The sequence below is a fragment of the Lutra lutra genome, chromosome 9 (genome assembly GCF_902655055.1).
Source record: "Lutra lutra chromosome 9, mLutLut1.2, whole genome shotgun sequence".
NCBI classification, from domain to species: domain Eukaryota; kingdom Metazoa; phylum Chordata; class Mammalia; order Carnivora; family Mustelidae; genus Lutra; species Lutra lutra.
In genome coordinates this window covers 58524932-58549219 of record NC_062286.1, presented here as the reverse complement: position 1 = coordinate 58549219, position 24288 = coordinate 58524932, and the positions used below count along the sequence as shown (strand labels likewise).

General features: G+C 40.3%; 1 protein-coding gene across 2 annotated transcripts in view; it reads right to left on the bottom strand.

The window, feature by feature from the left end:
• The window catches only part of SERTAD2 (SERTA domain containing 2), a 117189-nt gene extending 93459 nt beyond the window's left edge, over positions 1–23730 (bottom strand). For both annotated transcript variants that reach the window (XM_047745549.1, XM_047745547.1), the window contains exon 1: positions 22966–23730. The gene's annotated coding sequence lies outside the window, so the exon portion shown is untranslated. The remainder of the gene's footprint in view (positions 1–22965) is intronic.
• Between the last annotated feature and the right edge of the window lie 558 nt (positions 23731–24288).

Below are 24288 nucleotides of genomic sequence, written 5' to 3'. Positions count from 1 at the left end.
AGCTCTCTGCTCAGCAGGGAGCCTGCTTCCCCCTCTCTCTCTGCCTACTTGTGATCTCTCTCTTTGTCAAATAAATAAATAAAATCTTAAAAAAAAAAAAAAGGGTTATCCAAGTTCTCAGCTCAACAGCACTCATGGAGGGCTAGCAAGTGTGTGACATGCTTGCCATCAGCTCTTTGAAAATGTATGCCAAGGAATTAAAAGTTATCAGCAGAGCTTTTATAACAAGGCACAATAATACATGATGTTCTCAGTCAAAACCTGTAGAGGCAACACCTAAAGAAAAATCGGGTGCTAACAATCTCAATTTCATTTGCTTTTTAAGGATTTATTTATTTATTTATTTATTTATTCATCTGAGAGAGAGAACACTCTCGCGAGAGCAAGAACAGGGGTAAGGGTCAGAGAGAGAGAAGCAGACTCCCCACTGAGCAGGTAGCTCAATGCGGGGCTTGATCCTGGGCCCCTGGGATCATGACGCGAGCCAAAGGCAGATGCTTAACGGACTGAGCCACCCAGGTGCCCCTTGTTTGCTTTTCATTTACTTTTAATCTTCATACTTCAGCTTCTCAAGGATGAGGAGCATTTTTCTAAAACGTTCAAAAGTGGTCATGACTGTCATTTTTCCATACAGATAGAAGGTTATATAAGAAAGAGCTTCTTCATAAATGTTTCCAGAAGACCAAAAAAATCTGGGTTATCCATGAATTTACAAGTGACGGTCCTAGTCTTTTAAATGTTTGGACACTCAGCACAGGTAGCACCTTACCTTGGATGAAGTCTACCCCACCAGATCCCACCACCCTGTAGGGCTGGGCCCAGCATAGGGCTCTGCATAGGGCAGATACTCAGGAATGTCTGCTGGAAGCTCAAGTCAACTTAGCTCCTGGAATGGGAACTGTAGCCTCTGCTTAGGGAGGTGTACATTTGTTTGTTTGTTTATGAAAGATGGAGGGGAGCAGAGGCAGAGGGGGAGGGAGAGATAGAATCTCAAGCAGACTCCCCGCTGAGCACAGAGCTGGACATAGGGCTTGATCTCACAACTTTGAGATCCTGAGCTGAGCCAAAATCAAGAGTCAGATGCTTAACTGATTGATCACCCAGGCACCCCAGGAAGTATACTTTTTATTTTTATTTTTGTTTTTTTTTGTTTTTTTTTTGTTTGGGGTTTTTTTGTTTTGTTTTGTTTTTTGAGGTGTACTTTTTAAAAGTAAGAGCACACTCATCTGGGTCTGGGGAATGAGCCCTAAGTCTAATCTCTGCAATTTACTGAAGTTTCACTCTCCTCATGGAAATGCTTTACTCTAGATTTTTTTTTTTTTAAGATTTTGTTTATTTGACAAAGAGAGAGAGCACAGCAAGGGAAGCTATAGAAGGAGAGGGAGAAGCAGGCTCGCTACCAACCAGGCAGGGAGCCCGATGCGGGGCTCAATCCCAGGACCCCAGGATCATGACCTGAGCCAAAGGCAGACACTCAGCCTTCTGAGCCATCCAGGCACCCCTTTACACTAGATTGTTATAAAAAATGTAATATTAAAACTGAACGGTCCCAAGGTTCATTCTGCACTATCATTCTGATTCTAAGTACGAAATAACAAGACTCCTCCTTTTTTATTGGAGTATGAACTTCGAAGTCAATCAAGAAGCTTCCCTTTGATGATCTATGTGCTCTTACTCTGAGCAACATGAACTTGGTTACTAATCTGGATTTGTTAACTGTGGTTTTCTGTGTAGATGCGAGAGTGAGAGATGGGGAAAACCAAAAGTCATTGTTTCTGGCTTGGTGAAGGGAACACTAAAGCAAGAGGTCAAAAGCCGGAGATCCCAGCTGGGCTCTATGCTTGTGCTCGGACAAGCCATAAGCATGGAGAAGTGCGATCCTCATTTAGACGGGGGAAGAGCACTACCTCACTAGGTGGCTGTGGGAGTAAAATAGGACCACGCCCCCAGAGGGCTTCCAAACTGCAACGCACCATCCACATCTAGGTGGTATCGTTACTTGTAACAAATCTGCCAAGACTGTTTTTCAACAAACTCTGAAATGTTGAAAGAAAAAGCCAATGCTTTTGTGAAGGGTTAAAATTAAACTTCTCCTTTGTTTTCTGCTCAGATCAGATCCCGTGTGGAAAAGACAGCAAGATCATGACTTAGAAGTTAAGATCCAGGGCGCCTGGGTGGCTCAGCGGGTTAAGCCGCTGCCTTCAGCTCAGGTCCTGATCCCAGGATCCTGGGACTGAGTCCCGCATCAGGCTCTCTGCTTCAGCAGGGAGCCTGCTCTCCACCCACCACCTGCCTGCCTCTCTGCCTACTTGTGCTCTCTGTCTGTCAAATAAATAAATAAAATCTAAAAAAAAAAAAAAAAGTTACGATCCCAGCCCCACCTGGCTCTCCCGTGGTTCCACGACTGACCTCCCTGAGCTAACTTCTGTCCCCTGCCCTTCCTACTCCTTGTTTGCCATTACAAACAGCTTCTTGCAGTGATGAGAAACTCCACTACTGGGGAATGATAAACTGAGACACTTGAGGCATGGCTTTCTGAACTTCAGGCTGGGCTGGGCAGAACCCCCTGCGACCGTTCCTGTAAGCCGTGGGCGCGGGCTTCCCCAGGCAGTGGCGGGGAAGCCCGTCCTGGTGCCGCACTGCACAGGGAGGCTCACTGCAAAGGCGACTGCACGCCACGGCGGACCCAGACGTCCACGTCACTGCACAGCAGAAGTGAGAGGCTTGGACTGGAAGCTGTTATTGACTCCTTATTCTTTGTCCGAGATACAGGAGTCACTTGTTTTCTTTGTAAAAGCAGATTTTATGTACTTCCTCTTCATTCCTTCAACCTGCTAGAATTTTAAAAGCTGGCAGTATCATCTTTTAAAGGCAAGACTATTTTTTTCCCATTTGATGAGATAAAATGCAAAATCAACAGCTCTTTTGGTTCATTTTAAGTTATACAATAAAGTACATTTTCTTCACCCCAAATAGACTTTTTTCCCCTGGGGTATATTTTAGTCTGCTACTGTTTAGATGTTAGCTTCTTGAGGTTGCCAACACAGTTAACTTCTGAGTATCACAGCTTCACTTAAAATTCATTTTTGAGTGCCTACTGTGTCCCAAAGTGCAGTGTTAGATAACAGCTTTTAAAAATTTGTATTTGCTTTTTTTAATACATAGAGTTTTAGCCATTTTTCTCTCAGGGCTAAGCTAAAATCAACATCAATTTGCTTTCCCTAAACATACACCTCAGAATCAGGGGAGCTGACTCAAGTTGTGGCAGTCTACAGAGAAGTTAAAGTACAAGTAATTTCTTGTGGGTAGTCTACACATATTTAAACAACCTCCCAGCCTATTCTTACTGTCACACTGAAAAACCAACTCAGAGTCACAAACAGAAAAACCAAGGGTTATCTATGAACCCAAAGTATTCCCAGGCCATATATGCAACTATAAATCATGGAAGGTAAAATTCTTCTTCACTTTTTTGCAACTGCCTGAAAATACACTAGAAGTAGGTACGTGAGAAAGACAACTATTTTACATAACACGTAAATCACATTTTTACCAGTGGCTCAACTCCTCTCCTTCCCAATAAAAATCTGACTTCTAACTAATAGAACAATTCTTTCATGGTGGTTTTGTCTCTTCCAGTTAACAACACAAAAGAACTGTAATCATTCATTCTCTCAATTTTATGTCGCTTTCAGAGGCCAAATGAAAAACAGGATCATCTTGTTAGTAAATCTTTCCAATTACACTGGGGAGTGTAGACTTACGTGAGATTTTTTCAAAAGGCTCTCTCTCTGAGGGAAGGGAGTAGGTTACCTTAGTGTCAATGAGTTCCCAAATGCATCGAGACTGTATCTGATTTTAATGCACATATGTCTTGACTGGGGGGGAAAAAACCTCATAAATCATCATCTCCACACATTTTAGAAGGGAGAGGAAGTAACAGAATAGAACAGTTAACAATTACTAAAGAACTTACTTAAAATAGTGGAAAGAGAGACAAAACCCTGTTTAAAAGGCCTGAATATCACTTCCACCACTTGTTCACTTTTCTCTGGACTTTTCAGTTAGCTCATTTCTAAAACAGGACTAAGTCCAGTTCTCCGGCTCACCACACAGGTTTTTTGTTAGGATTCTGTGTGCAAATTCAAGGATAAATACCTTATACACTGTTTCAAAGGGCTATCCAGTATTCCTGACATTAACAAATTTCCCTGCATTGCGTTTACTCAAGTGTGCCTGAAGGTGACCAAAGCCAGGGACAGGCCTTCAACAGTTCTGCCAGCTGAGAATCTCTAAAGTGGGTCCACTATCACCACTGCACGGGGTGACGTCAGGCTGTTGTTTACAGGAGAAGAAAGGCTGCCAATTTCCACTGAGCAGAAGACCGCAGTGGCCAGCCTCCTTCAGCTGCTTGTGAGCAAGAATGGACTCTTTATGTGTGGCATGTGTGTACATGCAACAGTTCACGTGGGGGTGAGGGGAGATACACCAAGACACGGAAACTATTTGTATATGTGCACCAGCGCACACTGTGGGTCTTGAGTTTTCACTAAGACGAAGCAAAATTGATCAAAATGCAACTTTCACTTTTGTCACTCTGAAGGAAAAAAAATGTCTCCCCCAGAAACTTCGTTTGATTTTTGTAAGGTATTTTTAAAGCAGAACCGTCAATTCTTCTAATTTAACAGACTCAAGTGTGACAAACATTCACTAACAAAGAATTATGGAAGACATATTTCAAAGCACAAAATACATTCAGATTGCAGTAACCAAGTTTTATAGGAACGGCTTCATTTTTACAGTGGCTGGAGTTGCTTCCTCCTACATAAGTTCAGGAAGTACTCACTCAAGTATTAACATACACCAACTGAATCCACTTTGGGGAGATATTTTGTTAAGTTTATTACTATAAAGAAAAAAAAAAGTCTGGCTTATTAACATATGCCCATTCATGAAATTTCCTGGCAGAAAGCAACCTTATATTAAATCAAATTTAGAAGGGCAAAAGAAAATAGGGACTGCATTCATTATATTCTTTCTTCAACTATCCATCACCTTCTGGGATAGCAGTCAAATCAGGGATAATATGGCAACAGATCATGTTTATAACTGGCACTGAAACTTTACTTCAGACAATAAATCTAGTGTATATCTTAACATTTGAACACTGAAGAAGAGACATGGGAAATATTTCTGTTACCTGAAAATGTATTTTCTTTGGTCCTGCTGTCAGTACAGCTGAAAAGAAGAGAAACTACAGTTCAGTAACGAATGAAGCCGAGGAAGCATTCTGAGTTCTGTTCTTGGCTCTGCTGCTGATTATCGTATAATGCTGGGTCAAATACCTAGCCAAAGCGAGCCTCAGTCTCAGTATCTGAGCAATGGGGACGATAATAGCAAATATTCATTTCCAATTTTTAGGAAAACATAAAAGAAAAGAAGTTACCTTGCGAAAAGTCTTGTGTAACATTACAATACACGACAGGAACTGGAAAATAATAGAAACACGGTCTGGGAATCCAGCCTGATATTGGCCAACTCCTTTGAGAGCTGGGGAGGAAAACGTGCTAAACAAGTAGGAAGTGTTATTAGCACTTCTTTCATTTTATAGTTAGACATAACAGTAGCATGAAAAATATGGCACCAGTTCAACTTTTTCAGGGCCAGTTCCAGCAAGTAATATTGGCCACATATTCTTAAACACACCAAGAAACCTGAAAGGCCATCCTTGGTCTCCTTCTTAACATAGAATGATTCTTTTAAAAACGGGTGGGGGGGCAGGTAACAGAAAAGTCTGTAGAAAAATATGGAAGTAGGTTTAGATTATACTTGAAAATGCCCGTCACCGGCTTCATTCCTTCATGTGGTAAAGAATATGTGAATACACAAGTCAATGATGGTGTGAAACAATAATAAAATGGTGGCACACAGGAACATTAATAGTCTGACAGTCACAGGTGTTTTGCAATTACCAGTATTTTAGTGGCTGAACTGAGCAGTGATTGCAGCAGAGCTTCACATATCCTGAACCAGTATAAAGTTCATGGACTTTATTTTTTTTTTTTTAAAGATTTTATTTATTTATTTGACAGAGAGAGATCACAAGTAGACAGAGAGGCAGGCAGAGAGAGAGAGAGGGAAGCAGGCTCCCTGCTGAGCAGAGAGCCCGATGCGGGACTCGATCCCAGGACCCCGAGATCATGACCTGAGCCGAAGGCAGCGGCTTAACCCACTGAGCCACCCAGGCGCACCCCATGAACTTTATTTTTAAAAGAAATAAAACTGTGTAAAAAGTAGTGCAGTCCATTGATAAGGCAACCAGCAAGAGGAAGAGTGAGAGAAACCAAACTGATAGTCATCCTCATACCTAATGTTTTCCCCTACCCAACTAACTTAAAACCTTAAAATCAACTATCTGGGATTTTACTTTTGTTGTCTGGCCCTGTCAAATAGACAGAATAATGAAAAAGCACACTGAGAAAATGAGGGCATATGAAGAGTAGACAGTTACAAGTGGACTGACCAAGTGCCTGAGTTTCCACTCGACACGTCCTGCTCTGACTGCTACACTCCAGCATACCAAAACATCATCCCCTGTGTGGGACACTATTTAGAAAAGTCGTAACATACGTGCTTGCTGTACATCTGCTTCACAAACTGCCTCGTTGGGAGGACAAAGGGTTCCAAGGACTCACTACACTAATGCTCACAGGTGACTACTGAGTCATTTCAACTTCGAAGACACACCTAATAAAAGAAAACTCAGTTCCATCTCATAACTGACGGAACAGGGCAGAACTTTTCTTTGCCAAGAATTAAAAAAAAAAAAAAAAGAATTTCTTGCTAGTCATAAACATGTCTCTTTTCTTCTTATCACATAATGGTGCACTGAGTTTATACTAATACCTGCATCTAATATTCAAAAGTTAAGGAATAAATATTCCAAGATGCATCTCATCTTATAGTCCTCAGGTAAAAAGGAAGGATACGGCTAGCTGGAATGTCAACCACTTGGACCAAAAATCAAATGGAAGTCTTGCAAAAAGAGTTATTCTCACCCAACTATGGCTACAAGTGTACAAATGGCTATTAGAAGATGAAGTAGAATAAGCAAACGAAAGGCTTCCACTTATTTTAGGAAATGGTAAATACTATTTAAAAAAAAAAAAAAAACCTTCTTATTCATCAATTATTCAAAAATAAAAGTCACAGTTTCTGCAAAGGAAGTGAAACTTAGGTCACCAGAACAGTTGCCAGAGGCCATATGAAATGATTAGTAGATCACACAGATGAACAAAAAGTAGTGGCAATGAGCACCTTTCCTCCATCACCCCCAACATTGATTCTTTGCCCATCTCCCTGTCTAGTCATCACATGAGAGCAAAACATTAATTTAAAAAAAAAGAGGGGCAAATGTGTGGCTCAGTGGGTTAAGCCTCTGCCTTTGGCTCAGGTCATGATCTCAGGGTACTGGGATCAAGCCCCACATCGGGCTCTCTGCTCAGCAGGGAGCCTGCTTCCTCCTCTCTCTCTCTCTGCCTGCCTCTCTGCCTACTTGTGATCTCTGCCTGTCAAATAAATAAATAAAATCTTTTAAAAATTAATAAATTAAAAAATTAAAAGATTGGTCAAATGCCTTTATGTCTCTATTGGTGATTCTAAATTAGCTCAAATAGAAGATGCTTCAGTTGTCATCATATTGCTCTTACTGTGCATAAGTATTTCAAAGAACAAACCCAAAAATTCACAACCCATGTCCACGCAGCGCACTTACCACTTGGAGTCACTATGTTAGCGATAACATGTGACAGGAGCCGCAGTGTGACTTGACCATGTCAAGAAGACAGGAGCGTCCCTGTACTACCAGGTTTTCATGCTCAGTTGGGAGAAAGACGTGCGTGCTGCACCACCAGGAGAGTCCATGACTTGGTTCACAATAAATCCAAATGTATGGCTAATTACAGACAAATTTTCTGACAATCAAATTTTCCAACCATAACACAATTCTGATACTCTCAAATGACCCTTTGCTTTTGTCCAGCTATAATTTTTTTTTTTTAAATCACTTCTCAAAACTCAAGTTGACCATAAATATCCCCAAACACTTCATGACTTGGTCACATAGCATATAGTTAAAGATGTATAAACTGAATGGCACAATGCTCATTGTGGCAGAATGGACTGAAAGCCCTAAAATTTTCCACGGCAATAGTTCTTCCAGAAATAATAACAAAAATGATTCTCCAAGTATAATCTCTTTTCCAAATAACTTCTAAAAGCCACGGTAAATATATTATTCTTAGTGGTCAAAAATCTTTCATTGATCATGCTGTGATTTTCAAAATAAGAACTGTATAAGAAAAGTGAGAACAATAAATGACCTGAAACAAAAGCAGTTTGCCCTTAGAATTATTCCATAAACTTTAGAGCCCGCACATAAGAAGCCCCAAGACAGAATACAGAAATGACAGAATCGAGAAAGAAACAAAGACAAAGCTCCAGTAATTACTCTATCATTAAAGTCCTCGGTAAAAAGAGGCAATTAACGACTGCTCCCCAACCCACTATCACTTAGATTTTTGCTCCATTCTCTCAAGAAGCACAGTTGAAACATTTCTCAGTAGGGAGTTATAAAAGTTGAGTCAATCCCAACTGTTTAGCCTTGATTGGTTTTTACGTGCCTGATTGAGTGTTTGAAGACAGTAATACATGCTGATCCAACTACTAATTCCGGCAATTAGTATGGCCAACTGTATAGCTATGAACAAATGTTTCCTACGCATGTCTCTTCATATCATGGCAAAGCCAGCCTTATTCTAGTTAGGAAATTAAATTTTAGTTTGAGCTTTTGGATCTCGATCTTTGCTTTCTTCTCATTTCTTTTCTTAACAGTGGGTAGTGGAAATAAAAATAAAACTGGGTATTAGATGGGAAACAACAGCCATTTCACTTTTCATTTTAGCCTCTGAGCTACTGGTAGCAAACCTTAACAGTAAAAGCATTTGTTACACAGCAAAGGGAATCCTGTCCAGAAGACTTTCCGGTAAGGTACTAAAATTAAAAATCTGCCCAAACTAAACCAAGTTTCATAAGTTATAATCATATGTCCTCCTTTTTTAAAGTAACCAGCAGCAGTCTGAGGAAATGCAATAGAAATCTCAAACTTTTTTTCCAAAACTCTAGCACTATTAACTAAAGCTATAGCCACAGCATCCCCTATCTGGCTTCTTTAACAAAATTATAATTCATTTCAGAGTTCTGTTTTGATTGTGCTGCTTCATAATTAAACATTTATAGAACCTTCATTTGAGATGTATAAAAGCATCAACACACACTCAAGTAGTTCCTTTAAAAAATATCCCTCTGGGGGTGCCTGTTAGGCATCAGACTCTTGGTTTTCATTCAGGTCCTGTCCTAGGGTCATAGGCTTGAGCCCCACATTGGGCGCACACTCAGCGTGGAGTCTACTTGGAGTTCTCTTTCCCCTCCCTCTGCCCCTCCTGCCCTCACACATGTGCTCTCCCTCTCTCTCTCTGAAATAAATAAATACATCAATCAATCAATCAAAATAGAAAATATCCCTCTAGCCGAAATTATTCATGCCAGCAGAAGTTTGAATTATGGAGGGAACCACTCAAAATCTGACCATTTTCAGCATTCACAGAGCCTACCAAATCAACACATACCTCATCAACAAAATTAAAGACAAAGTAAAAAAACTGTAACAGAAAAAAGATAAACCAAGGTTCAGCATCTTCCAGGTCGGGAGAGACACTGGACTTGTCAGTTCAATTTTCTCGCCATGGAGGTTAGCAGGAATTCAATATTTTACTTGAGGGGTCAAGAAGGAGCAATAGCTTCCCTTTAAGAGTGATCCCATCACTTAGGAAGGAAATTCAAAAACAAGGTGATGATCTTCCCATGTGACTGGGTTGTAATAATTTTGCAGAATTTCACAGGTGTTTCGGAAGTGCCTTAGAGATTCCATAGGGAGAAAAATATGACAATCCTTCTCTACGTATTTTGAAAAGGGCATGCCTGAACAAAGACCCTCCAGTGTTCACACATACTGGAAAACAAGATTTTGGAAGATGACTTTCTCACGGTGGGTGAAAGAAGGTTCAAGACAAGACAATCAAAAAAAAAAAAGAGAGAGAGAGAGAGAGATTTGCTGGTAAACAAGACACAATTCTTTTTAGAAAGTAAGCTCTGAAGAAGTCAGAGTAGCTAAACTATGATGATAAGCCTAGATTTTCCCAATATATCAAAGATCTTATCTATCCTGGACAAATAAGATACTATATTTCAAATATAGCATTTTATTTTGCTGACTTTTTCACAGGTCATGGTGCATTTATTTTAATAAAAGGGGAAAATCTATCTCAACCATGTTGTTTTTATGGATAGTGACATTAAAGAGATTTCTGCTCACATTTGATCTGGATCTTGATAAATACATACTACCATTGACAGTTTCCCTTCCCTGGTTCTGCAGTAATATAAAGTGAAGCTGAAATATATAAGAAAAAATAAGATGGGCCAAAAGAGGTTAATGGAGGTATCTGACCAATCTGCAAAGTTCACATAAAATGTTCTGCCTTACATACTGAGGTGAGAGGACACACAAGAGACCAGTTAAGGGAGAGTCACTCATAACGTGTTTACTAGTATGTAGTGTGGCAGTGTCAAAGGAAGACAGAATTTGTTATAAGATGAAAATGGGAGAAATAAAACAGGAACTAGCATTATTACCATCAGCTTTGTGTCTATTGCTTTACTTATTTTATGTCAGTTGATAATCACAGAAGTAGACCTCATTGTTCCTATTTTACAGAAAGAAAACTGAGGCTTGGAGGAGTAATGAACATTGTTAGTGGTATACCCAACGTCCATTCTTCCCTCCTTCTCCCTAAGGAAACCCCAATCCAAGTCACTGGTCTAGAAGTGAGCAGAGATGTCCAATCAGACGGAAAGACTGACAGTCCACACCTGGTTGGGGCGGGGGGGGTTCTGACTTCCTCTGAATCCCATAATGTATGGAGGTGAACCAGCTTGAGGAAGGAGCCCAAAGCAGAAGTCAGAGTGGTAAGGAGTCTGGCATAGCGGGAAGATGCTATAAGAACCTAAACCACAGAACTGACCAACCCCAGAGCCTGTCCCACTGGATTTCTTGTGAAATAATAAATATCCTGATCACTCCAGTGAGCTTGAAGGTGGCTTCTGACAGCGTTCTAACTGATACAAAAATTTTATTTCTCCAAGGTCACCAGCAGTAAGTGGCTGAGCAAGTGTCTGAACCAACATCATTCTGGCTTGAAACTGGGCTTTTTCCACTAAACCTCACTGTGGCATGAACTCTGGTAATGTCTGCTTTTCTCATGACATGATCATGCGATGTGAGAGCTGGGAAGGATCTTACCTCACCATTCATTAGGAAAATGCATTTATCTCATCAAAACATTTTAAGCAAACACAGAGAAAAAAAAATCCCTAGCAAGAATTCACAGAATTTCATATTCTGAAGAACTTCTCCTTTCATATGCATTTAATTTTTAGGAGAATATGAATTCATATGCCTTTAATAAATGGAATTTTAATAAATGCTCTTAAAGAGCATTCTCAGTTATTATTAATTTTCTTAGGTGTGATAATGGTATTGTGGTTATGTAGGAGAATGTCTTTATTCCCAGGAGATGCATACTGAAGCATTTAATGGTAAAGAGTCATGACGTCTAAAACCTATTTTCACATGGTACAATAAAGTATATATGTAGAGAAAAAAGAGAGAGTGAGCCATAAAGCAAATACAGCAAAAGGTTAATAATTACTGAGTCTAGATGGAATATGGGTGTTTGTTGACATTCTTCCAAGTTCCCTATGTCTGAAAGTTTTGCAGTAGAAAGTTTGCGTGTGGGGGAATGTGGTATAGGAAATAAAGTGCATGTACACTAGAATAATCTAGGGACTTAAAAAATACTTAAATGAAGGCCCCACCCCAGCATTGTGGCCTGGGCAAAAGTAATCCTAATGTGTATCATTGGCATGGTAGGAAGAGCCTGAACTTTGAGTTCACAACTCTGATGGCCCCAATCCTGTAAAGACAACTTTAAAATTTTTTCTAGATTTTTTTTTTAAGATTTTATTTATTTATTTGTCAGAGAGAGCAGCAGCACAGAGAGCTACAGGCAGAACAGGCAGAGCAGGCAGACGGAGAAGCAAGCTCCCCGCTGAGCGGGGAGCCCCATGTGGGACTTGATCCCAGGATCCTGGGATCATGACCTGAGCCAAAGGCAGATGCTTAACCAACTAAGCCACCCAGGCATCCCACCATTTAACCTCTTTTAAGGAAAAGAAGGTCTTACCAAACTCATGTTCTTTACTCTATGCCAAAGATGAGTCATAATCTGTTAAACTATAAGGAAAGAAGGATTTCTTGAAAAATACACAACTCCAATTCTCTAAATTCAAATGTGTGCAATTTACTTAAAGATACTCCAGTGAGCCTTACATATAGAGAAAAGCTCTCTAAGGTCCCATATCTAAATTTCAGCTGGCGCATAGGTTTTCTTAGTTCTATTTGTCTTTCTTAAAATATATGTGTCTGGGGTATGGGATAGAGGTGAATAAATGGTAGATTAAAGAGAGAAATAAAAAGCAAATGACAAACTTTAAAAATATATTTCTTATAATAGGGATTTTATCTTAAAATATACCTTATGACTTAAGTGGATTTTTAAAAAGTTTTATTGATAAACAATAAATGCACAGATTTAAAATGTATAATCTGATAAGTTGTGACATATGTATATATCCCTGAAACCATCATAGCAATCAAGATAATGAATATAACCATCTTAGGCAGCCTTTTTAATCAAATAAATGTGTGATGGCTCTTGCCGAGATATAGTCTTCAGGAAAAGAAATTATTTTTTTTCTTCAAAGATTGTATTTATTTTTATTTGTCAAAGAGAGAGAGCACAAGCAGGGGGAGTGGCAGGCAGAGGGAGAAGTAGGCTCCCTGCTCAGCCTATGTGGGGCTCAATCCCAGGGTCCTGGGATCATGACCTGAGCCGAAGGCAGATGCTTAACTGACTGAGCCACATGGGTGTCCCCAGGAAAAGAAACTCTTGATAGAAATTGTTACTTAAAAAAACAACAATAACAACAATAAAGAAATCTATACAGAAGTGTCCAAATACTTTCATCAACAGATAAAATAGACATTGATGCTTTGGATTTTTTTTCCCTCTAATTTAAATCTAAGAAACAAGCATTTGATGTGTTATTCTATCTTAGATTCATGTCCAAGTAAACAAACAAATGTACTCTAAAAACAAAGAGATTCTTCATATTTTCAAATATCCAGGGAAATGAAAACAAAAGCCACAGGCACACAGCGTTATGTTTGAGAATTTAAATACACATATTGAGAATTTTGACTAATTCTGAAGCAAAACAATTTAGAAAGATTACATCTACATATTACAGCAATACATACAGGCTTCCTAAATTTGGCATATTAGGCCCAGAACATGCTGATCTCACAGGCAGGGCTGCTCCAGGCAAAACTAAGGAAGAGCGCATCTCCAATAACGCCAAAAGCCTCAGTCCACCCTTCTTTCCTCCCCTCTCCGCATTTCTTCCACTTTTCAGGAAACTCCCCTGGTACATACAGTCCTCATTAATATATCAGTCTTCCCAAATCTATGGAAGATTTTTGGCCTCAAGAAGCTAAACCATACCCACAGTGTCTATATATATTCCATTCTCGGGCACAGTTTCTGCTTCCTATGGGCACTGCTAGTGAATGAAAGCAATGGCTAGGATGTGGACTCCACTCCCTCTCCTTTCCCTTCCTTGCTGAGCAGCTGCAATAGCTAGAAAGGGGACTGCACTGTCCTTAGGGGCCTAAGCACAAAGAAAGCCTGCTAACCATCTCTGCCCCAACTGAACAGGAAAGATGGAGTCCCATGAAGGCCAGCCAGGGCCTCCAGAAGGCAAGTCCTTTGGACCTAGGACTCAGCTTACTACTGCAGCCCTCAGGAGACTTCCCATCAACCTAAACCCCATATTGCCTAATACAAGGGAGTTAATGTTCATGTGGGGATCTTTTGTCTCCCCAAACGGACTGTGAACACCATTATGAACAGGTGCCACGTCTTATTGGTCTCTGATACTCCCAAGCACTTGGGACGTGTATCAAATATTTATGAATAAAAATGTTTAAATAATTATATATCATATTATATCATATCATATCATGCTATTTGTACTGCAAAAACACTTAGCTATATCTACTTTAATGTCTGAGGTGGAAATGTATACTAAGGGTTTTATTTAAGAAATTATATGGTTTGATTTTTTTGTTTGTTTTTTAAGATTTTATTTATTTACTTGACAGAGAGAGATCACAAGTAGGCAGAGAGGCAAGCAGAGAAAGAGGAAGGGAAGCAGGCTCCCTGATGAGCAGAGAGCCAACGTGGGACTCGATCCCAGGACCCTGAAATCATGACCTGAGCCGAAGGCAGCGGCCCAACCCACTGAGCCATCCAGGTGCCCCTGTTTGTTTGTTTTTTTAAGATTTTATTTATTTATTTGACAGACAGAGATCACAAGTAGGCAGAGAGGCAGGCAGAGAGAGAGGAAGGGAAGCAGGCTCCCTGCTGAGCAGAGAGCCCCGATGCAGGGCTTGATCCCAGGACCCTGGGACCATGACCTGAGCTGAAGGCAGAAGCTTAACCCACTGAGCCACCCAGGCACCCCAAGAAATTACATGGTTTTGACAATCACAGAAACGAAAAATTAGTTCTTTACATACACTAGACAGAGCAAACTGAAGATTTTTTTGTTAATTGTGCGATATAGCTGAGATGACTACATTTCCATTGTGCAATTTTCAGCATTACACATTTTTTTCAGGCTCTGTCACAAAGAAAACAAAGCAAAGGAAGAAAACATCTTTACAAGTGTAAGAAGGGGCGCCTGGGTGGTTTAGTCAGTTAACCATCCGCCTTCAGCTCAGGTCATGATCTGGGGTGCTGGGATTGACCCCTGCATAGGGCTCCCTGTTCCGCAGGGAAACTGCTTCTTCCTTTCCCTCTGCCCCTCCCCCCTGCTCATGCGGGCCCTCCCTCTCTCTCAAATAAATAAACAAATAAATCTTTAAAATAAATAAATAAAAGTATAAAGAAAACCAAGGAGAAATTCCAAACCCTAGCCAGTGGTAGGTTTCCCAGGGTTCATAAATGAGGATGATTTCAGGATTTCTAGTGGAAACATCTAGCAACATTATAGGTGTTTAATATTTCAACTCAAACACAAATGATAATTGTCCATTTAAATGGAGTTTTGTTTTAGGAGTTGGGATTCCTTTTACACCAAGTTGAAGGACATAAAATCCATACGAAGAAATCTTCCCTTTTTTTTTCAGAATAGTACACAATGTTTAGTTATGATTACTCCGTATAGTAAATAATAAGCTCTATACACACCACAGTGGTTTGGAATGTAATTTCTACAAGGACAGGAATATTTGTCTCTTTTCTCCTCTGCTGTAATATATGTGCCTAGTAAGAACAGCTGGTACATAGTAAGTGTTCAGTAAATATCTGTTGAATAAACTGAATAAATGAATGAATGGAGATAAGGAATGGGATAAAGTGTTCAAAAAAAAAAGCAAAGAAAAGAAAAAGAATAAATGGTCAAACTTTTCTATGAGGCATAGGTTTCACAAAGTACAATTTCTGGAAAAATCTCTTATTTAATCAACTCTAAAATGCAGTTTATCTAATCTTATATTTGAATTGTTAAAATTAAAAAGTAACAATGGACTGTTATCTAACTCAAAAGGAGGAGTCATTTTCTTTAATCAAATTGAAAGGTTTTCTAGTACTGATGTCTGAATAATGTCAGATATTTAGGGAAACTATTAAACATTCTCTCCAAATCAATGGATTCGGGTCCTTAGGAAACTTTCTACTCCAAGGATTTTTATGTAAATCTCTTTTGTTTAAAAATCCATATTCATTTTCATACCCTTTGATTTTCTGGGTGAAAAGAACCCTTAAAATCAAAACAAAAGTTAACTCAAAGGGATACATGTCATTTGAGTTGAAGCCATGGGAGACAATAAAGCTGATGGTTACTTCACCAGGAACCATTAATCATTCAACAATGGTGAACCCTGGAAAACCTCACAGTGGACATGGTCTGATGTTCTGTCTGGTTTTAAGGAATTAACAACAAAACAAAACAAAACAAAACAAAGGAGCTGCTCTTCCCGTCTAGGGTGATATTCTCAGGCCAGCCACCCCCAGCATGGTCAGGTGGCAATGGTACCAGAGCTCACCAGCACCCCTGGACGCGGAGCAAAAGAAGGACAACAAAGCTGGGATGCTGGAGATGTTTCAAGGTAATGTGCACAGAAAAAATGCTGTGGGTATTCCCCGATAAAAGAGATTAACAGAAAAAGCAGTAAATAATAAGTATGTCAGAGTTTTCCCTTTTCGCCACCTCATATAAGCTACAACTTGGTTGCAGGTTTACAAAATTACCGCTGAAGTTTTGTGTAGATAAGATGATCAGAGAGTTCATCTGTTGAGATAAAGCAAAACAAATTTTCTATATAGAAAATTTTATATTTTTCTACAGTATCATAAAAGCAGAATGAACTAAATGAAGACCCTTATTTCATACCTTATATAGAGGCAAAGGCCAAAAAGAGCTTAAGAAAAAACCTGCTGTGATTGAGAGAAAAGAAGCCAAGGCAAAAAGAAGATGGGCGCAAATAAGAAAGATACTGCATTAAAAGAAAGACAAACTCCTGGAAACATTAAGAAAACTGAAAACAATGGTAGGACAAAAGGACGAGGGTTGTGAAAAACAGATCAAATTTAAATAAAGGATAGACTGTTTTGATCCTTTTATTTAATATGCTAAAAGTAAACATTCACTACTATAGAGTTATACATACCACCACACAAAATTATAAACATCAATGTAGACTCTAAGTTCAAAAGGTAAGAAGAAATCTGATCATTCCAAGTTTCTATCAGTTGGAAACTGAACAATAAGGACAAAAGGACAATATATTTTTAAAAGTTGCTTTCTGCTTAGCAACCTTGCATTTGAGGATCACTGTTCCCTATGCTTAATATTAAATGGGATAAATAATATTTCTCATATGCCCCACTTATCTTAATAGGTTTTACTCTGAGTACATTGGAATTTCATTTCCACTTAAAAAAAAGTGAGTAACATTATGAGGTTGTAAAAACTCTCTTCTAACAACCAGAGAGAGGAAAAGCTAAATACAAAGAAACTTACATAATGTGCTAACTCTAGGCTTTTGACTTTTAAAGACAGCTAAATCACTTTCAGGGACAAAAGGGGAAAAAAAAAAACTAGTTGCTTAACACACAGCCTTTCTACATGTGTCTTCACTCACCTTCCTAAATAAAAGATTAGCTGGAATAAATAAAAACCTCCAAGCCACTAAACATATTCTGAAATGTGCACATTTCACTGCATTCGAGGTACAAAATAAATGAGCATAAGGAGAGGTCCTAGAGCCAACTAATCCTTTTGAAATTTAAAAGTAAATGATGTGATTAATTTTTCTCTTTGAATATACTTCTAATGGAATCTGATATATCAAACACTTTTTTCCTGCAATGCATGAGCAGGTTTTACAAGCTTTAACTTAATAAAATGAGTTATCTCCTCAATACATACTTTGTTCTTCAACATCAACATCTGCTATAACTCAGGATACACCAAAATTCAGTGTTAACATTAAAATCTCATTCAATTAAACCAAAGTTCCTTGTCTCTTTAAAAGGTACCTTATATATTCTTGTGAACACACCAGTAAGAAGTCTCTTCAAATATGCAGTTAAAAGGAAAAATGCCCTTCAGACAAAAGATCTAAAAGGTTACGATTTTTAAAGAATGATAAAAAAAATCCATTTCTAAATGCTAATGTTTATTTTGTATTTGCTTGCATTTTGTCCTTCTCCAATGCTTTTAAAAAGCACTTACAACCCCTACAACGTACTCTCAGAGTGAGGGCAGCGTAACTGCCTTCCCTCTTCCCACTGAAAGGATAAGAACATGGAGAGCAGTGGAAGTGAAGTGTAAGGTTCAAGGTCACGTGCCAATCAGTAGCACTGCTCAGCCTAGAACTCCATGGACCTCAATTCTAAGTTTGTCAGTCGATAATGCATCTATTATTTTCCTCTTCTTTTGATCACTAACAGATTACAGTTACCCGTTTTCTTAAGGTTAGAAGATGAGGATATAAATCATAAGTCCTAGAAGTTATTTCTATCCCTCTCTCCTCTTCTTTCCACAGTTCTTCATCAGAAACACTGCTTTTTTAAAAGTTGGAGACATCATATACATCTGTAAAATGCCAATAAATATTCCAATGCCTTCACAAAAATGTCAAGGGAAAGAGATATGAGCTACAGAAACAACGTCATGTTAAAATGTTTCAAGTGAAAAATAAGCAACTTTCCATCTCACAGAACAGACACTGAAGTGTAGTTTCTAAGTCCGTAAGTTAACATTTCTAAGTTTCATTTGATTTTGGCTGCTTTAAAAGTGCAGGGATTAAAAAAAAAAAAAAGGACAAGTTGGGGCGCCTGGGTGGCTCAATGGGTTAAAGCCTCTGCCTTCGCTTCGGCTCAGGTCATGATCCCAGGGTCCTAGGATCAAGCCCCGCACGGGGCTCTCTGCTCAGAAGTGAGCCTGCTTCCCCCCCATCTCTCTCTCTCTCTGCCTGCCTCTCTACCTACTTGTGATCTCTGTCAAACAAATAAATAAAAATCTTTAAAAGGGGGGGGCAAGTTTACTGAATTTTTTTAGCCAATAAAAATTCAATATATTCAACAAAATTGGGTAACTGATGATTCAGTTAAACAAAGGATTATGTATATAAGAACATCCACAGTGTAGTAGATAGTTCACATATTTGAAAACTTTTAACAATGTTATGAAACAGGGGCGCCTGGGTGGCTCAGTGGGTTAAGCCACTGCCTTCGGCTCAGGTCATGATCTCGGGGTCCTGGGATCGAGTCCCGCATCGGGCTCTCTGCTCAGCGGGGAGCCTGCTTCCCTCTCTCTCTCTCTCTGCCTGCCTCTCCATCTACTTGTGATCTCTCTCTGTCAAATAAATAAATAAAATCTTTTAAATTAAAAAAAAAAAAAAAAAAAAAAAAAAAAACAATGTTATGAAACACTGTACACTCCTGAGCAGATCAGTATTCAGGTTTCTTTGCTGAGGAGATCTCTTTCATGAAAGCCATTTCTTGCATTTTATCATTTCAGAGGGCACAGAAATTAAACTGCATTTTATTGACAAGTAAAACAGAATGATTCTATAAATGAAGCAGCTGGTAGGCCCCATCAATTTTGCTTATTTAAAAAAAAAATTTCCTAATTGTGTAATGCCTATTAAGTATGCAGTTAAGTTTAAAGTTTAAATGTTGGGCGCCTGGGTGGCTCAGTGGGTTAAGCCACTGCCTTCGGCTCAGGTCATGATCCCAGGTCCTGGGTTCGAGCCCCACAGCGGGCTTTCTGCTCAGCGGGGAGCCTGCTTCCTCCTCTCTCTCTGCCTGCCTCTCTGCTTACTTGTGATTTCTCTCTGTCAAATAAATAAATAAAATCTTTAAAAAAAAAAATAAAGTTTAAATGTTTTACTAATTACATATACCTCCTTTATGATTCCTATTACACAATTTACTGTTTCAAGAGTTAATTATTTATTTATTTTTAAAAATTTTATTTATTTATTTGAGAGAGAGAGAGAAAGCAGGAGCAGTGAGGAGGGGCAGAGGCAGAGGGAAAGGGAGAAGTGGACTCCCCATTTAGCAGGGAGCCCCAACACAGGGCTCCATCCTAGGACCCTGGGATCACGACCTGAGCCAAAGGCAGACACTCAACCAACTGAGCCGCCCAGGTGCCCCAAAAGTTAGTTATTTAAAGACTGCTCAAGAAAAAGAGTTTCAGGGGCGCCTGGGTGGCTCAGTGGGTTGGGCCGCTGCCTTCAGCTCGGGTCATGATCTCAGGGTACTGGGATCAAGCCCCGCATCGGGCTCTCTGCTCAGCGGGGAGCCTGCTTCCTCCTCTCTCTCTGCCTGCCTCTCTGCCTGCTTGTGATCTGTCAAATAAATAAATAAAATCTTTAAAAAAAAAATAAAAAAATAAAAAATAAAAAAATAAAAAGAGTTTCACTCTTAAATGGAAAGAGAAAGATTTGGTCCTTAAGGAAATGATGCTGCTTTATTTTCACAGTGTGAGTGTGATAAATTCTCTTTATTATTATTAATTCTGAAGTCAATAACAAGATCATATCATCATTTGGGACATTCAAAATAGAATTTGTATAATTCATATTAATTATAATAACATCCAAGTTAGTGACAGAAAGTTTGGGAGACACAAAGTCTTACAATAAAACATGGACATGTCAAATAACAAAGAAAGATACTCAATATGCACTTTTTAGACTATTTTAAGTTTAATTTTCAAAATGAAAATATGTTCTTACTAAAACATAAGCTATACTGTAATTCCCCTCATTTATTCTATTTACAAAAATAGTAATTGAGAATATAAAAATTCAATTCTGCAATACAAATAATAGTATTCTCCAACTATCACTATCACTTAGGTCACTCAACCACTCATAAACAACTTGAGAATAACAGTATTTAATTTATTATGCAGAATTCATTAAGCTTCTTTATGTACCCAGCACTCTGCTAGGCACTAGAGATTAATTTACAGATGAAACATTATTCTTACCCTCAAAGAGCTTTCTGTTTAGTAGAGTAGAAAATCACAGTTAACAGCAAACGTGTGATAAGTACCATTATAACAGAGGTATATACATTCTGTTACGCAAATTTAAATGCAAGAGGGACGGACTCAACTCATCAATGACTAAATTTCAGAGAGACTCACATAAACTCCAATTTAAAAGTATAAATCTAACAAAACATCATGCATAATGATAAGAATTCTGCTTATTTCATTGACAGCAATAAATCTTTATCTTTACCAAAAATTTACTTCTAAAAATATATAGCCAACCACATTTCAAGATATGTAAGGAACAACAGAGAATTAAATTCAAAAAGACCAAACACTAATCAAGATCTTTGCATATATTAACTCATTCTAACCTCACAATAACCGTCTGAAGCAAATGCTGCTATTATACCTATTTTACAGATGAGGAATCTTTCAAGTTAACTTGACCAAGGTCACAAAGAGAACAAGAGGAAATTCTGGGACTTGAACCTAAAGAGTCTAGTTCTGAAGGCCACACTTATAATCACTACATGAGATATTCTCTCTGCAGATGGTGATGATGATGGGACAGCTAATACCCAATGCTCTGTGACATGCACTCTCTTATTTACCTTTATAGCAACCCTCTGAGGAAAAGTCATCCTTACCACTTGAAGGAGAAAACCAGCACAGGCCAGGGTTGAAACTTGCCCAAGCTCAGATAGCCATCAAGGGTAGGTGGCAAGATTCAAACTAGGCAGCAGGGCCCCACTGTACTACAAGGCCTCTCATTGATTCAGACTTAGATGCATGAAAAAGGCCACAAGAAAAAATGTATTAAACAATTCCAAAAGGCTCTGTATAAGTCTTCCTGAAACACTTTGCAAGGTTTTGGGGCTTATGACAAGCATTTCCTTACGATAGCATTTACATTTGAGTCAACATTACTACTTTGGGTTGATCATAAACACATTTCTGCTCTTTAAAAAGAAATCTTTCTGTAGAAACTTGGCAGATTTCAGAACAGGAACAGTCTATTCTTTAAAATTAAATTTAGTAACAACTTATTCTGGTTAGTCTGAAAGAGAAGGAGAGAACGAACTACTAAGAGGCTTTTCCTGTACTTTAATATTTCAAAACATGTTTGGTTTGGCCTAATTTGAATCTTGTGGACAACTAGACCAGAACTTGATTCAAAAGAGTACTACCATTTTTAATAGGCTGAATTCTCACAAGTGACCTCAGAAGCCAATTCAGAGTAACTATTTCTCATAATTTCTCCTTTTATCTCAAATTAAATATTAAAGATGCATAAGGCAAATATTAAAGATCCATATATTCTCATAAAGCATATATGGGCAGCAGGTACGTGTACCTTTGAGTCACCTAACACCAAGAAACCAAATCCAATTTTACAAAATTCTGTAACATGACATTGCTTAAGAGCAATGAAGTATACAAAAAATGGATATCAAAAGAAAAAAATCCATATTTATCCTTAACACATCCCACTGTGCCCAGGGACTGAGAGATAAAAAATTCTGTGTGGTAATGCCTCGCTTGAAAAGAGGTGAGATAAAGATGAAGTGTCAAGCTGGATTTCCACCTAACCTTGCTTTCCTCCAACAGGTTCAAAGACTTCATAGTCTTTAACACTGAATTCATACTTTTTTTTTCAAAAGGGAACCCATAAAACTATTTTAAAATAAAAATACTAAGCCATGCCACTAGGCAACCTGTCTTCCTTTGCTCTAATCCCCACACATTCAAATTAGAAATACCTTTTGCTTTGCCTTTATTAAATAAAAGTTTAACTTTGATTTAGAGTAAAATGTACTCATTAGACGTTTTGCACTTTTTGCAGGTCATAGAGTCTATTAGATCCCACCGCTCACTTAGCATCCTAAAAACAGAAAACATGCCAATACCGCTCATTTTATAAGCGTTATAATGCCCCGATGGTGGAAGTCTGGCAATACCTAGAAATACAGCAAAGCTGGTGAATAAGGAGTCGAGGGGCGGAGGGAAGAGGGAGCGAGGGAGGGAGACAGTCGCCACCTCAAATCCACGCCGGACCAGGAACCTCCTGCCACAACGTGACCCCTGCCCTCCCCAAAGTGGACCGGCTACATTTTTCCAGATCCCCCCAAAACCCAAGACGGTACTCACCCTTCTGCGAAAAAGTCGGCACCGGGTCCAGCTCTGAGACGGGTCCGGGTGGCAGCGAGGGAGGGGATGTCTGGGCTGTGGGTGGGGGGTGTCGGTGCGTCACTCGAGTGCAGGACGGTGAGTTCGAGGGGTGGGAGCGGAGAGGAGCAAGGCAATCAAGTCACCGCCGAAAAAGGAGGAGGGGAAACGGGGGTGGGGGTGGAGAGCCCCTTCCCTAAAATAAACCAACCTGCCCCTGCGACCCCCTGCCCCAGGAAGGGAAAATAAATCGGGAAATAATAGACTGACAAATAAATCTCTAAAACGACGAGGAGCGAGGAACAGACTTTAATTTAAAGAGGGGAAATTGAGCGAGGGCTGGAGGGGAGATAGAGAGAAGTGGCTCTGGATCTATCCCATGCCTTTGCAGTCCCCAAGCAGAGGAGGCTGGCAGAGGGGAAGTTGCCGCGGCTCCTGAGGAGAGGGAGGAGGAGGAGGAGGAGGAGGTTACACCGTAACAAGTACAGACAGACAGCCATGGATCAGAGGGGCGCTGCGAGCAGGGGCGGCCGCGGCGGGGCGAGCGGCGGCGGCGGCAGCACCCCCTGCTCGGCTCGCTCAAGACATTTAATTGGATTGATGGGTTGTGCAGTGACTCACAGACTTTACAGAGTCGTACAGCAGTCCCCGCCCAGCTGGACAGGGGAGATGCGGCGGGGACAGGCGGGGAAAGGGGGCCGAGGAAGAGCCGGGAGGGGAGGAGGCGACTGAGAGGGCGAGGCGTTGGGGGGGCAGGGAGCGGAGCGGAGCGAGTGGCGAATGGCGAATCCCGCCGCTCCAACGGGCGTGGGCGTCGGCCAATCACAGCGCGGCTCCATAGGCGGCAGGCTTCGCCCCTGGCCCAATGAGTCTTCTAAGGACACTGCCGCGAACGGGGCGGGGGAAGTGGAGTGGGGGGTGGGGAGAGGTGGGTGGACGTTGAAGCGGAGGGTGGAGGGAAAGATGAGGCGCCGGAGACCCGCGGAGTCACTCTGCCCTCCTAGCGCCAGAAGTGCGCTTTCCGCCAATCCGAAGACTGTGTGGGGGTGATGGACGCAAGCGTGTGACCAATGAGGAGGAGAAGGTGCCGCCCCGAGCCAGAGGGGAAGGAGTGGGCGGGCCAACGCCTTCCCCTCCCGCCCGCCGGGTTCGGGTCAGTCACGCAAATAACCGTGTGAGGGCTGGGGCCGCGCGGGGGAAGAGGGGATGGCGGAGGGGCAGCGCTGCTGGCGGCGTGACAACGATAGGGACTGGCTGTGCTGCCGACTCCGCACCGGCAGGAGGAGGCGGCGGCGGAGGCTGGCT